The sequence below is a fragment of the Coptis chinensis genome, chromosome 3 (assembly GCF_015680905.1).
Source record: "Coptis chinensis isolate HL-2020 chromosome 3, ASM1568090v1, whole genome shotgun sequence".
Taxonomy (NCBI): Eukaryota; Viridiplantae; Streptophyta; class Magnoliopsida; order Ranunculales; family Ranunculaceae; genus Coptis; species Coptis chinensis.
This window is the reverse complement of record NC_141458.1, coordinates 92168232-92181069: the sequence shown is the minus strand read 5'-3', so window position 1 is coordinate 92181069 and position 12838 is coordinate 92168232.

The window sequence follows — 12838 nt, the reverse complement described above, 5'->3', positions numbered from 1 at the left end:
CTTGATCATAATCTCCTTCTAACTTGCAACATATCTATTCTTGATAATTAGAAATCAGATTCTGAGTTGGTGAGGGAGAGGAGTGGTGAGTGGGGAAGAGTGGGGAAGTAGCGGCTAGGTTATCAAGTTATGTTTTTGTTTTAGAAAATGAATGAACGGTCAAGATTGACCAGATCTAATCAAGTGGATAGTGATATTTTCGAAATAAATCGGCAATAATATCGGAAATTTCGGATCGGATATTGGATCGGATCGGTTTTTAGAGTTATATCCGAATCCGATCCAAATTTTTTTTGGAATTTTCGGAAATCGGAAAATCGGCCCATGAAAACTACACCCAGAGCCAGACCAATTTCGGGTCGGATTTCGGAAAAATCGGAAATTCGGCAAAAAGATACACCCCTACTGGGGTTGGTTAAACGAACTCCATCTATTGTGACTCCAACTAATGCCAAATCCTGACCGTCCGATTGTGAACTATCCAACGCATGAGATCTATTTTATGCACCCAAAGAATTCTAGCCGGGACAGTTTCGATATTGAAGAAAACACTCAAAGAACCACTAGGCACTCATCTTTTCCAACTCTCTTCTCATCTCCATCTCAAGAGGCGACAAATAAAATTTCCTAATTCCAACTTATTTTGGAGCACCACTAAAGTCGTCTCCAAACTCTTTATCGTAGTCTCCCTCTTTTAATCACCTCTCGTTTCGGGTTAAATATAAACAAGAAAATACCATTTTATTTTTCATTTAATTTAGAATTCAAGATTTACGAGCAAATTTTGTTCAATTTGTGTTTTAATTGTGTGGTTACATGAGTTTCACAATGAGTTTAGGGGTTCAGAGGTTATGGTTGATTATTAGGTAAAACCATTTTTTGATTTCAAGCTTTCAAACACACTTCGTAAGGTGCGGCGGTAAATTAATTTGTTCATTCAGGTGACTTATTTTGTTTTAGTGCTCTCATTTGTAATGATTGTTTCATCTCTACTGGTTGTGTTATACCCTGGAGTTTCTTATCAAGATGGGCGTTGGAGTCTTACTTGGGGAAAACATTTGTACTGTACTCACATGAACTTGGATATGAATATGAAGTGGCACAAAATAACGCCACATGGATTTTGGACATATAGGGAACGCAGTATGTGCTTGATCAAATGCCCGTGAGTGATTTTTATGGAGTTTTTACTTATTTGCAAAGTTGAGATTGTTTTCTTTGATGTTTTTTTTAGTTGGTGGATCTTTAGCTCAAATGGCAGAGCACTTTGGAGACATCCAAAGATGATGGTGGTTCAAATCCACCAAGATCCTTTAATTAGTAACAAAATTTTAACAAGATTGGTGTTGGAATGATTTAAATTTTCTGTCCAAGAACTAGTAACGTGTGGGAATGGTGGTGCTGGAATGTAGTTGCTAGCGTCGTCATGTTGCAATTGGTAATCTTATGAATGATAATGTCGCCTTGAGAATGCGTTAAACACCCAAGCAACCTGGAAAAATGCTTGGTAATGAGGATACTCTCATTTATCAACTTGAACAACATGCCTTACACAAAACAATGTTATTGAACTCCCTATCAATACTAAAGAAAATAATAGAGTTGCTACTTAACAAAACAAACCTGCTGAATTTATCTATTGAATTAAATGTACGAGACCACATTAACTTATCAAAATTACGATTGTTGCAATCCTCAGTTACAAATTGGTACCCAAAAAAAAATCTAAGCAAACTGCCTAATACAAAATCCTAAGACAACTTGCTATCAAAATTTATACACCAATGTCATTCTTCTAGAAATCTGCCACCAAAATCTACTACCACAAAGTCACTCCTAAGAAATCTGCTCCAAAAGCTTGCCGACATAGTAACGCCATCTCAATTCAAAGCTCCACTACCTGCTATTAAGCACATATTAAATAATAGTGATGACAAAAGGAACTTGAAAAAAAAATGAAAAAAAGAAAGGTTCTTACTTTGTTCTATAACTTCAGTTAAACATTTATTTTTCTTATATGGATTCTATGGACAATTCCTTTTGTCATGGGTTGTTTTCTGCTTGCATTGTCCACATGCCCTCAAACCTTTCTCCTGAGAGATCTCGATTGGCTTTTTATGTCTACCTGTATCTTTCTTCCTCCCTTTTCTTTGTGAAATATTTGGGTTTAAAAGCAATAATTGGTCGGGAGACATGCATCAATCGGAGGCTCTTGTTCTTCATTAGCATCAATTGGTGAAGGCACTTGCACCTTTCTAGTTGCATCGAGTATAACATAACTTTCAATCAGTGTCGTGTGGTCATGGCATCAATGAACATTTTAAACTTCTCATTATCTCTCGCTGCTTCATAAACTACTTGATTGGCCACAAAGAAACTATGTGTAAGTCTTAACACCTCTGATTCTTGTGCACTACTCACTATTGCGCTTGGGCACAAACCATATCACAAACTGTCACCTCATCATCATTACGGTCTTTAGATCTTTTTTGGGTACTACGAACATGAGCTAAGAAACCATTTTGTTTACCATACTCCAAATAATATGATTTTGCTTCCTCTAGACTTTGATAACTCATCCCCACTTTTGGTACACCCAATTTCTCTAACACTTCATTTGGAGTTTCAACGAATAAAGAAGGAAATTCATTGTTGGGAACTACTCCATCAATTATACAAGATCATTTCCTCCACTTCCTCGTCCATTCTGAACAAATCAATAATGAAAAGTATAAAAAAAAAATACAAATTATTAATAAAATTCAGCAGCAATAAAAATGTCGGACTACGAAATATAAATGCAATATGTAAGTCAATTAAGCACACTTGAGATGCATTTAGAAAAAATAAATTGAAAGCGTAATAAAAAAAATCAACGTGAAAACAAATTTTTAGGCGGGAAAATGTGGTTGCATTGTGAACCAGCAAAATAGTTTTTTTTGTATGAAACATAGAACCAATTTGATTGCAGGTCTACATAGGGATGTCTATCTTGCCTGAAACCCGAACAAAAAGCCCGCACTGAACCCTGTCCGAACTCGACAAAACCCAAACTCGAACCCAGACCGAAATACATAGGGTAGGGTTTGGTCACACTCTCTAAACCCGAGCCCGACCCAATAGTTTAGCCCTAAATCCGTTAAAAGGGCTAAAAAGCCCAACACTGAACCCGAACCAAAACCGGACCCCAAATCCAGTTTAAATTGCTTACTACTAATCTCATATAAAAAAATGAGTTAGAGAAATATTTGGATTATGATCTCATTCATGTTTACAATGATTAGTTATTTAATATATTGGATTATGGACAAATTTATGTCAGGATTTCCTATTTTTTCGCCAATTGCACGTGATCGATCATGTGTTTATAGTTTATAGTTCCTTCCGAGTCCATCTATTTTTAAAGCATATGAAAGAATTATGTCCAAGTATAGGTGATAATTACTTCCAAGTTCATTAGAAGTTTTATTTTGTTTGAATGATTAGTGGATAGCCGAAAAAAAAAATGTAGATATATATTTCAAATGAGGTTTCTTATTATCTTATTTTTTCATTTATATCGGGTTTTATCCTACCCGAAACCTAAACGCGAGCCTGATGGGTACTTGAAATATAGGGTTAGGGTAGGGTTTGGTCACACTTCTCAACAAAATACCAGACTCCAAAGCCGACTCGCTGAAAACCAGCCTGGTTCCGAGTAACCCTATACCCGTTCAAAACCCAAAAAGTCGGATTCGGGCTGGGTTGGGTACCCGTTTGGACATCCCTAGGTCTACAAGTTCTAATTTTAAACACCACTAATCTAGTCTAGTTGTACAAAAAGCTTTAAAAAAACCTCACCTCTGATTTGGTATTTCTTAGTTATAAGTAAAGCACGAACTTTTGGGGGAATGAAGATTTGGTGGCGACAAAGAAAATGAGTAAGAGATGGTGGAGCAGACGTTGGCGTCATATTAAGAAGATGGAGTTAGTGCTCCTCCTTCTTTTGCTCTAGAGAAGAGGCACGTTGTGGAGTTGGGAAGACGAAGTGGTTGCGTGAGTTTTTTTTTTAATTGCCTAAAAGGAAGTTTGGAAAGACGAAAATACCCCTGCTTATAATTAGCCTAGTAGTTTGGACAAATCCATGCGATAGTTCACAATCGGACGGTCAAGATTTGGCGTTAGATTGGAGTCACAATAGATGGAGTTTGTTTAACTAACCCCTTCATTACCATTTACTAAGTAAAAGTATACTGGCACGAGTAGTTGCATGTGATTATTAAAAGGTGAACAAAAATGAGAGAAACTGTGTATGCCTATGACATGTTTTTCTAAAGCCCAGTGTCAATCTCGCAATTGTTTGTAAAATTGAGGGCAATGTGCTAAATCTGGAGAGAACTGTCTAAATTTCACTGTACAAATTGACATTTTTATCTCTCCTTCACCTATGTTATTACATAATGTCCTTTTGACCATGATTGTAATAATTGAAATCGGATAAAGGTATACAGAAAAAAGTCACTATTCACTGAACCATTCTCTTTAAAATAGTATAAGATTGTTTGATTTGATTTGATTTGATTTATTTTTTTGTTAAATCAAGTTTTGTGCAGTCATTCCTTTGACGAGTTTGAAGAATAATTCTAGGGCGACTGTATTTTTAGCATGGTTTAGTGACAGGGCTGACGTGGCAATTAGTTTTGACTCTTTAACATTTTACTACATGACAAAAAATTGAATAAACCGAAAATAGCCCCCATCCCCTCTTTGTATTGATTAGGATGTAAAGAGGATACAATGTGAGAGAGAAACTCACTTACATGATACACCAATTAATATCGCCGATATATCCGATATATCACTGATATATTCGATATATATATCATTTTTTTGGTACACCGATATCGATATATTTGATATATATCCACCGAATATTGAATCTTTTTTTTTCGATATATATCGGAATTTTCGATATAAAACTTTATATTGCCGATATAACTTATATATGCGATATTTACGATATATATCGTTTGACTTTTTGACCATTTTTTAAATATAAATATCTGATATTTTTGATATTTTATGATATTTTTTTACCGATATTTCTGATATTTTAGATAGTTTGGACTGGTCACAAAAAAAATGGATATATCTGATATTTCTGATATATCCGATATATATAGGTTATTAGGTACACCGAAATATTCACCGAATTCGATATTTTGGGCCTTGCACTGGAGGACCACACACATCCCAAGTCCTAATGCCCATTATAAAGGACTCCTTAGTTAAACCCCCATCCCCTCTTTGTATGTAAAACATTGATCTCTTCTCTCTCACCCGAACAGTACCAATTTCCGGTTTAAGAAAAAAGACAAACACCAAAAAAAAGCAAAGAAGAGGGATGTTCCATTAATGGCACCAATTCTTGAAATCCTCTTTTCTAGCCAACCCAATTCTCACCTCAATTTTTCTTTTAACAAAAATTCTATATGAATAAACAACTTTGAACAAACAATTGTGAACAAACTGACGTGCAATGGGAGTTGATAGTGCAACAATATTCATGTTGTAGTAGTATTTGATAGGGCAACATGGCTATTATTTTTAACAAACTGATATGGCAGTGCAACATGTTGCAGTGAGATATGATAGTGCAACACCCATGTTGTAGAAGTAAATAGTGGGATTTGATAGTGCAACATCCATATTGCAGAGGTAAATTTGATAGTGCAACACACATGTTGTAGAGATAAACAGTGGGATTCGACAGTGCAACATCCATGTTGCAGTGAGATTTGATAGTGCAACACCCATGTTGCAGAGGTAAATAGTGTGATTTGACAGTGCAACGTTGCAGTGAGATTTGATAGTACAACATCTATGTTGTAGAGGTAAACATTGAGATTTGATAGTGCAATGATTTGGATAAATTCTCATCGTTTATATACATTTTTTTTTTATAAACAGTGCAACATAGCAATGAGAGTTAACACTACAATATCCATATGACAATGGTAATTGGCACTGCAACATGAATATTGCACTGCCACGTCAGTTTGTTTACAATAATTTGTTCAAAGTTGTTTATTCATATAGAACAACCCTTCTTTTAATTTGATGTTATTTTTTTGGTTTATAGATGAGATTTTTGTGTTTCGTTTTTTCAAGTATTAGATGAGAAATCGGCATGACAACAATTTGAGAGGAATTTGGAATGTAGGTAAATGGATGTGGAAGAAAGAAGAGAGGGTTTCCATTATTGAGAGTAAGAAGGGTAGTAGAATAATTTTGTTTTTTTTTTTGTTTGAATAGTGGAGTTGAGAGAGTAGAAAATTACAAGACAGGTCAGCCCGGTCACTAAACCAGGCCAAAATGCCTGTCTCCATAGAACTACTGGAGTTTGAAACCAAAATATTTACTAAGTTTGTGGCCCAAAGTTGGAATGCAAAGAAAACCGTGCATTTGGAAATTGAAAATACTCTCCATTATATACCGAATGCATCTATCTTTTCTTTTTCCAAACCTGTAATTGGGTTTAGACCAATTGTCTTAACAGCTGAGAAACAGGAGTACAGGACTTAAATTTGGTGTCGGACATAAATAAATCTAGCCTGTTTTTATTTACGAACACCTTCAATTGACTTCTTCTCCAAGCCACGCACACAGTAAATCTATGTAACTTACTTCATACGTTGAGAACAGAAATATTACTACCTATAAGTGACTCAAACAAGATAGTTTACGAAGGAATTCAGACTAGAATGAGCAGCACACCGGAGATTAGAAACATTCCAGGGAGTGAGTGCAGGGCCGGCTCAAGGGTGGATGTGGCCTTAGGCGACGATCCAAAGTGAGGCCTTTTTTTCTAAGCTCATTGACAAGTTTTTTTTTTTTATTCCAACATTTCATATCCAATTCATGCAAACACCATAAATCAATCATAATAAGCTGATTTCACGGTCTCAATACATTCACAAATAATTCCAATAAAAGACAAGTATTGATGAGCAATAGCTTGGAAGAATGAAGCAGCAGCTCAACTAGACATATGCTTTATATTTCTGACAATCAAAGCACATAAAAACAACAAACTACCTCCTTATCTCGTCTGGCCCATCATCCTACATGTCAGAGGTCTACAAAGTGAGGTTATCTCTCAGGAGCTGCATAATTAAAGTGTTGTCCTTGTATGACTCCTCCCTAGAGTATCCAGCTCCGCAATTGCTTCTTTCGTCAATTTGTTCCGGTCTTTCGTTATTTTCTATGCATTTCATTATCAGTAATATTTTCATCTCCATCAATTTGTTCCGGTCTTTCGTTATTTTCTAATTGTGTTAAATTGCTTGGTGGCTCATTTACTAACTCTTCAGTAGAACTAGTTGGCACATTTTCTTTAGTTTTAGTGACATACTTAAGAAGAGCCCCTTTTTGCGATTGAATCAATTCTTCCTCTTTTCTCTTTCTTTTGAGTTTGGTATATCCAGAATCAAATTTTCTTGACATACTTACAATAAAAGGACATCAAAAAATAATGAACAAAGAGAAAAGAACAAAATCACCGATTTTTACGAGAAAATTAGTGCCCTTTTAATTTCTTTTTAGTGTGTAACTCTGTTAATAGGCGCCAAAATGCAAAGAATTTCTGAAATTGACAACAGAGAATAATATGTAAATAATAGATTCATATCAAAAAAGAAATTATCAATTTCACATTAAAGAGTATAAATTGATTACCTTCCAAATACAAAAGTATTAAATACCAATTTGTGAGATTGTGAGAATGTGATTTTAAGATATCAATAGTTTGGGAGTGAAAAATGGAAGTAGTAAGAGAGAGAGAGACGTTGAGAAAGAGATAATTAAATTTGTCTTTAATTAACTTAAGAAGAAGTGGAAAAGGTGCCATAGAATGTGGAGATTTTGCATTAACCGTGGGATTTTCTATTTCCATTTATTCTTTCCAGTTAAGAGGTCTAACTAGATGAGGACACTCCCACAAAAAATTAGACTACTACGTGTTTTTAGCCATCAGATTTGGCATATAGTTTTGAGATACAAATTATGTAGTGGACCACTGGATATTATTTCCTTTAAACCAATTCAATTCCAGAAATTTAGTGCGGTGGGGAGAATTGGAAAAAACAAATAGACGACATTGTCTTTTTTGTGTTTTGTTTGCCTTTTAAAAAAATGGTAATATCAAACATGTGCAAGGAGAAACAAGGAAATTTTGAGGCCTTCCAAATCTGAGGCCTTAAGCGGCCGCCTAACTCGCCTAATGGATGAGCCAGCACTGAGTGAGTGGAGAGAGCATGTGCACTCAACATCACCCATTGTTGTAGCTCTCGAAGCAAACTCCACAAAAATCAGGCAACAAAGGATTGCTCTAGAAGGGTTAATAACGGTTCATGTGGCAGATAATGGGGAGGTATGCTCAATTTGTTTGGAAGAAATTAAGGGTGCAGCAAAAAAGACAGGATGCAATCACACTTACCACTCGAGTTATATTTCGTCGTGGGTGAGTCTAGAGAAAATTACTTGTCCTTTTTGCCGATCTAATTTGTGCTACTATATAATACAATGGCTTAAGACGCAAGCATCAAGAACAAGCAGCTAGCACCATAGATCGACTGGACGCTGACCTGATGGACATAGACACATGGTGTTCATTTAGCAAACAACAACTTTTGGTCCCACCCCAAGCAGCTTGGCGTCAATGTTTTTCTGCTTGCTTATATATTTACGGTTTCTATTTGTAAAGTGTAACTGTGTACGGCCTTTTTGAGTTTTTGGTGGGAAAATGGTGAGGGAATTATAAGGAACTTGTGCCGATGATTTCTGCTATAGTAAGTAGCTTATTATTTTGTATTTGGGGATGGTTATATGAACTCTACTTAAAGTGACTCCAAAGTTGCTCCACTAGCTACTAAATACAATGAATTAGAAACTGATTTTTAGTGGAGATGTTCTCGATATAATAAGGATCATCTCACAAAAAATCAGTTTATTTGGAGATTATCCAACGGCCCATATTTTTTTTTCATTTAATAACAACTTTTGACAAAGTTAAACATATTCAATTGAACTGATTTTTTGTGGGGGGTGTTCTCCAACATGTGATGTCTATCTCCACAAAAACATTTAGCCCTCAATTCATAACTTGTAAGTCCACTTTTAGGAGTGGAGTAATTTTGAAATCACCATAAAGTGGAGTTCATATAATCATTCCCATTGTATTTTATCTCTTCTCTCCACTAAATGATGGTTGAACTTCCCACAACACCCACATAACTATCAAATAGCCTTTCTTTTTTCTTTCTTTTTTGTACAAATTAGAAGCACCTTTTTTAATAATGTTGACTGTGTGTGTTTTGTGTGTATTTGGGGGAAGACTCTAATTTTCCATCTTGGGGGGGATACTAGTTAACTAACCTAACCCCCTAACATTTGTATACCACTTCATACTTCTTGAATTAGAATTTGAAAAACCATGCTTCCTATCGATCTCAAGTGATGGGTTTTAAGACTTAAAATAAACCGATGCATACCACGGTTCACATACTTGTTACTTTATAAGAAGGGGTATAATATTTGAATAGAAACAAGATTGTTCCCAAATGAATTGAACTTTTGGTGTTCCACATGAACCATAAGCAAAACCAACTCAAAAGGCTCTGTAGTATGAAACTATGAAATATTAAGCAAATCGATAAAGAAAAACTTATCTTTAATTTCTTGTACGGATTAACTCCATGGCAAGCAAGCTTTTTGATTGATTGTTTGGGAACAGCCAACACCATGCTTCGTGGGCTTGAGAATAACAAGTGAAAAGTGTAGTTTTCTCAAGAACTTCGACCCCACGAATGGCGCCAATGTTTAGGTATTATTTGTTTGATTGAATTTGGTTATGTCGAGCTGCCTACGTATCGAGTTCTTTAGTGAACTTGAATCAAGTTGGACGTAGTTCAAGCTTTTGATTGGTTGATTGGATAGGAGATGGAAATAGATGATTGAGAAGATGGAGCTTTGGCCTCTCCTGAGAATAGAGAAGACGCCTCCTTTTATAGGGGTAGATCCCCCTTTTGTGCTGTCTTGATGATTATTTTTACTCCTTCTGTTACGAAGTAATGATCTCTCATTAATGATGTTGTTGACTAGCTTGCAACGATTACATTTTCTAGGTCGTTTGGACGACCTGACCTTAGGTCGTATCTACGACCTGCTTGTAGTCTGGATACGTAGTCTGCTACGAGTGGTTGAGAGTGAAGGGTACTGACACATATCAAGAACAAACAAACAAACAAACAAATGGATTGATTGTTAATCAGTTTTTCTAGAACACATGAACTAGCAGGCTAGCAGCCACGTCAGTTTGTTTGACAAATTCAGTTTAACATGTTGCCTTAGAATTTTCGTATTTTGTTTTGCTAGTTTTAATTATCTTCGTTTGTAGCACTAGCTTACGTCGTTAAGAAGCAGTGAAGTGACTACACCTTATATCTTCTTTTATATAATTCACAAGTTACAAAGAAGATAACATTACTAGAAGTCTAGAATGAGCAACAACGTATTAGAGATCTCAATTTGAGGAAACGTGTGTAGCACCGATTGTCGCTCTTCAATCATTAACGACATATAACATGGGATTGCGCTTGAAGCATGAACCATGGTTCATGTCGAAAATAGTGGGGAGTGTAGAAAGTTATGATGTAAAGCTAAAGCTTCTGGAAGATAGTCAGTTACAGAGTTTGTTTTTCTGTTGTAACAAAGTGAAACTTGTCACTCATAGATAGGATAGTGTAATTATATATAAATAGGATTGTAATAGTTTTAACAAATTAATCAAATCATTCATTCTTCATGGTATCGGAGCATTTTTTGTCTCGTGACAATTGATCCTAATGATCTTCGTCTTCTTCAGTGATTCAAGTAGTGATTCTTCAGTGATTCAAGTAATCGTCAAATTTATTCTAGTTTGTGTTTCATATCTTGAATTTGATTGAAATCAAGCTTTTGATTTCAATTTGTATTCTGATTCTTGATACTCGATTGTGATTTCAATTGAAAGTAAAGATGTTTAATAAGTCCTTTTCTAATATGTCAAATCTAGTTACCATCAAACTAAACAAAGACAATTATGTTCTTTGGAAATCAATGTTCTTACCCATTATTAAAACGTGTAAACTCATTGGATATATTGATGGATCAAAATCATGTTAAGATGAATATGTTTCTGGTATTGAAGATGGTGTTACTACGGTGATTGAGAATCCCGCGTGTAGTGAATGGATGGAAAAAGATCAATGTGTGCTGATATGGTTGAATGCTACGATCTCAGAGAGTTTGTTGTCTTATGTGGTTGGTGCTTCCACAGCAAGAGAACTATGGTTAACATTAGAGAAGAGATTCTCTCTTCTATCAAGATCGCATATTCATCAATTGAAATTAAAGCTTCAGTCCATTAAGAAAGGAACATCAAGCATGACAGAATACCTGCAAAAAATCAAAGAAGTGTCTGATAATCTAGTTCAAGCAGGTTGTTATATTGATAATGCTGATATTTTGATTTAAATCTTGGCTGGATTACCTGCTGAGTATAAACCATTATGTACCTCGATAGGAACAAGAAAAGAGGATGTGTCTTTAGATGAATTACATGGTCTTTTGTTAAGTGAGGAATTGAGTGTGGAAGAATCTCATAGAACACTTGTTCAATCTGAGAACGTTAAAGCTTATGCAGCTGGCAGAGGAAGTTATAATCAATATAATAACAATGGAGGAAATAATAGAGGCAGTTATAACAGCAGAGGATGAGTATTTGGCAGAGGAAGAAGTAATGGAAGAGGTTATGGGAACTATAACAATAACAATGGAAATTCTTATAACAATGGGCGTGGAAGTAACAATTTTGGAAACACTGCTGGAAGAGATGGTGGTTATAATGGTGAAAATAAGTGTTTTCAGTCTGGACCAGCAAGTGGTGGTTACAATGGCAGTCAAGTAGGCCAAGGTTTCAATCCAGGAACCAGACCTGTTTGTCAAATATGTGGCAAGGTGGGTCATTATGCCATAAACTGCTTTGATAGGATGAATTATGCCTTTCAAGGTAAAATTCCACCAAAGCAACTGAAAGCAATGGTTGCTCACAGAAATGAAGCATCAAGTTCGCAGAATACAAGCTGGTATGCAGACAGTGGCGCGACTAATCACATGACTGCTGATTACACCAATATGGAATTTCCTCATACATATAATGGATCTGATCAAGTCACTGTTGGGGATGGACAAGCTATAAACATAGCTAATACTGGTAACATTACTTTATCTACACCTTCTTCAAAGTTTCTACTTAAAGATGTGTTGCATGTACCAAAAATTTCCCAAAACCTTTTATCTGTGCATAAGTTTACGTCTGATAATGATTGCTCTTTGACTTTCACATCATCCCATTTCTTTGTGAAGGACAACAAGTCACAGAGGATCCTTTTTCAAGGACCACATAGGCATAGCCTATATCCAATTTCCCTACCAACTACTGCATCAAGCACATTTCCTTCCCCTGCTTTCATTGGTAACAAGACACAAGCATTTATTGGTGAAAGAGCTGTTCCTATCCTTTGGCATCAATGACTTGGTCATCCTGCATCTTATGTCTTCAACAAAATTATTCACAAGTTTCAGCTTCCTTTGAATAAAGACTCAGAGTCAAGTTTCTGTAGCAACTGCCAGTTTGGCAAAAGTTGTAAACTCTCTTTTGAAAGGTCCAAAACTAGAGCTACTTGTCCTCTAGAACTTGTACATGTGGATTTATGGGGTCCATCACCATTTATATCTACTTCTGGATTCAAATATTATG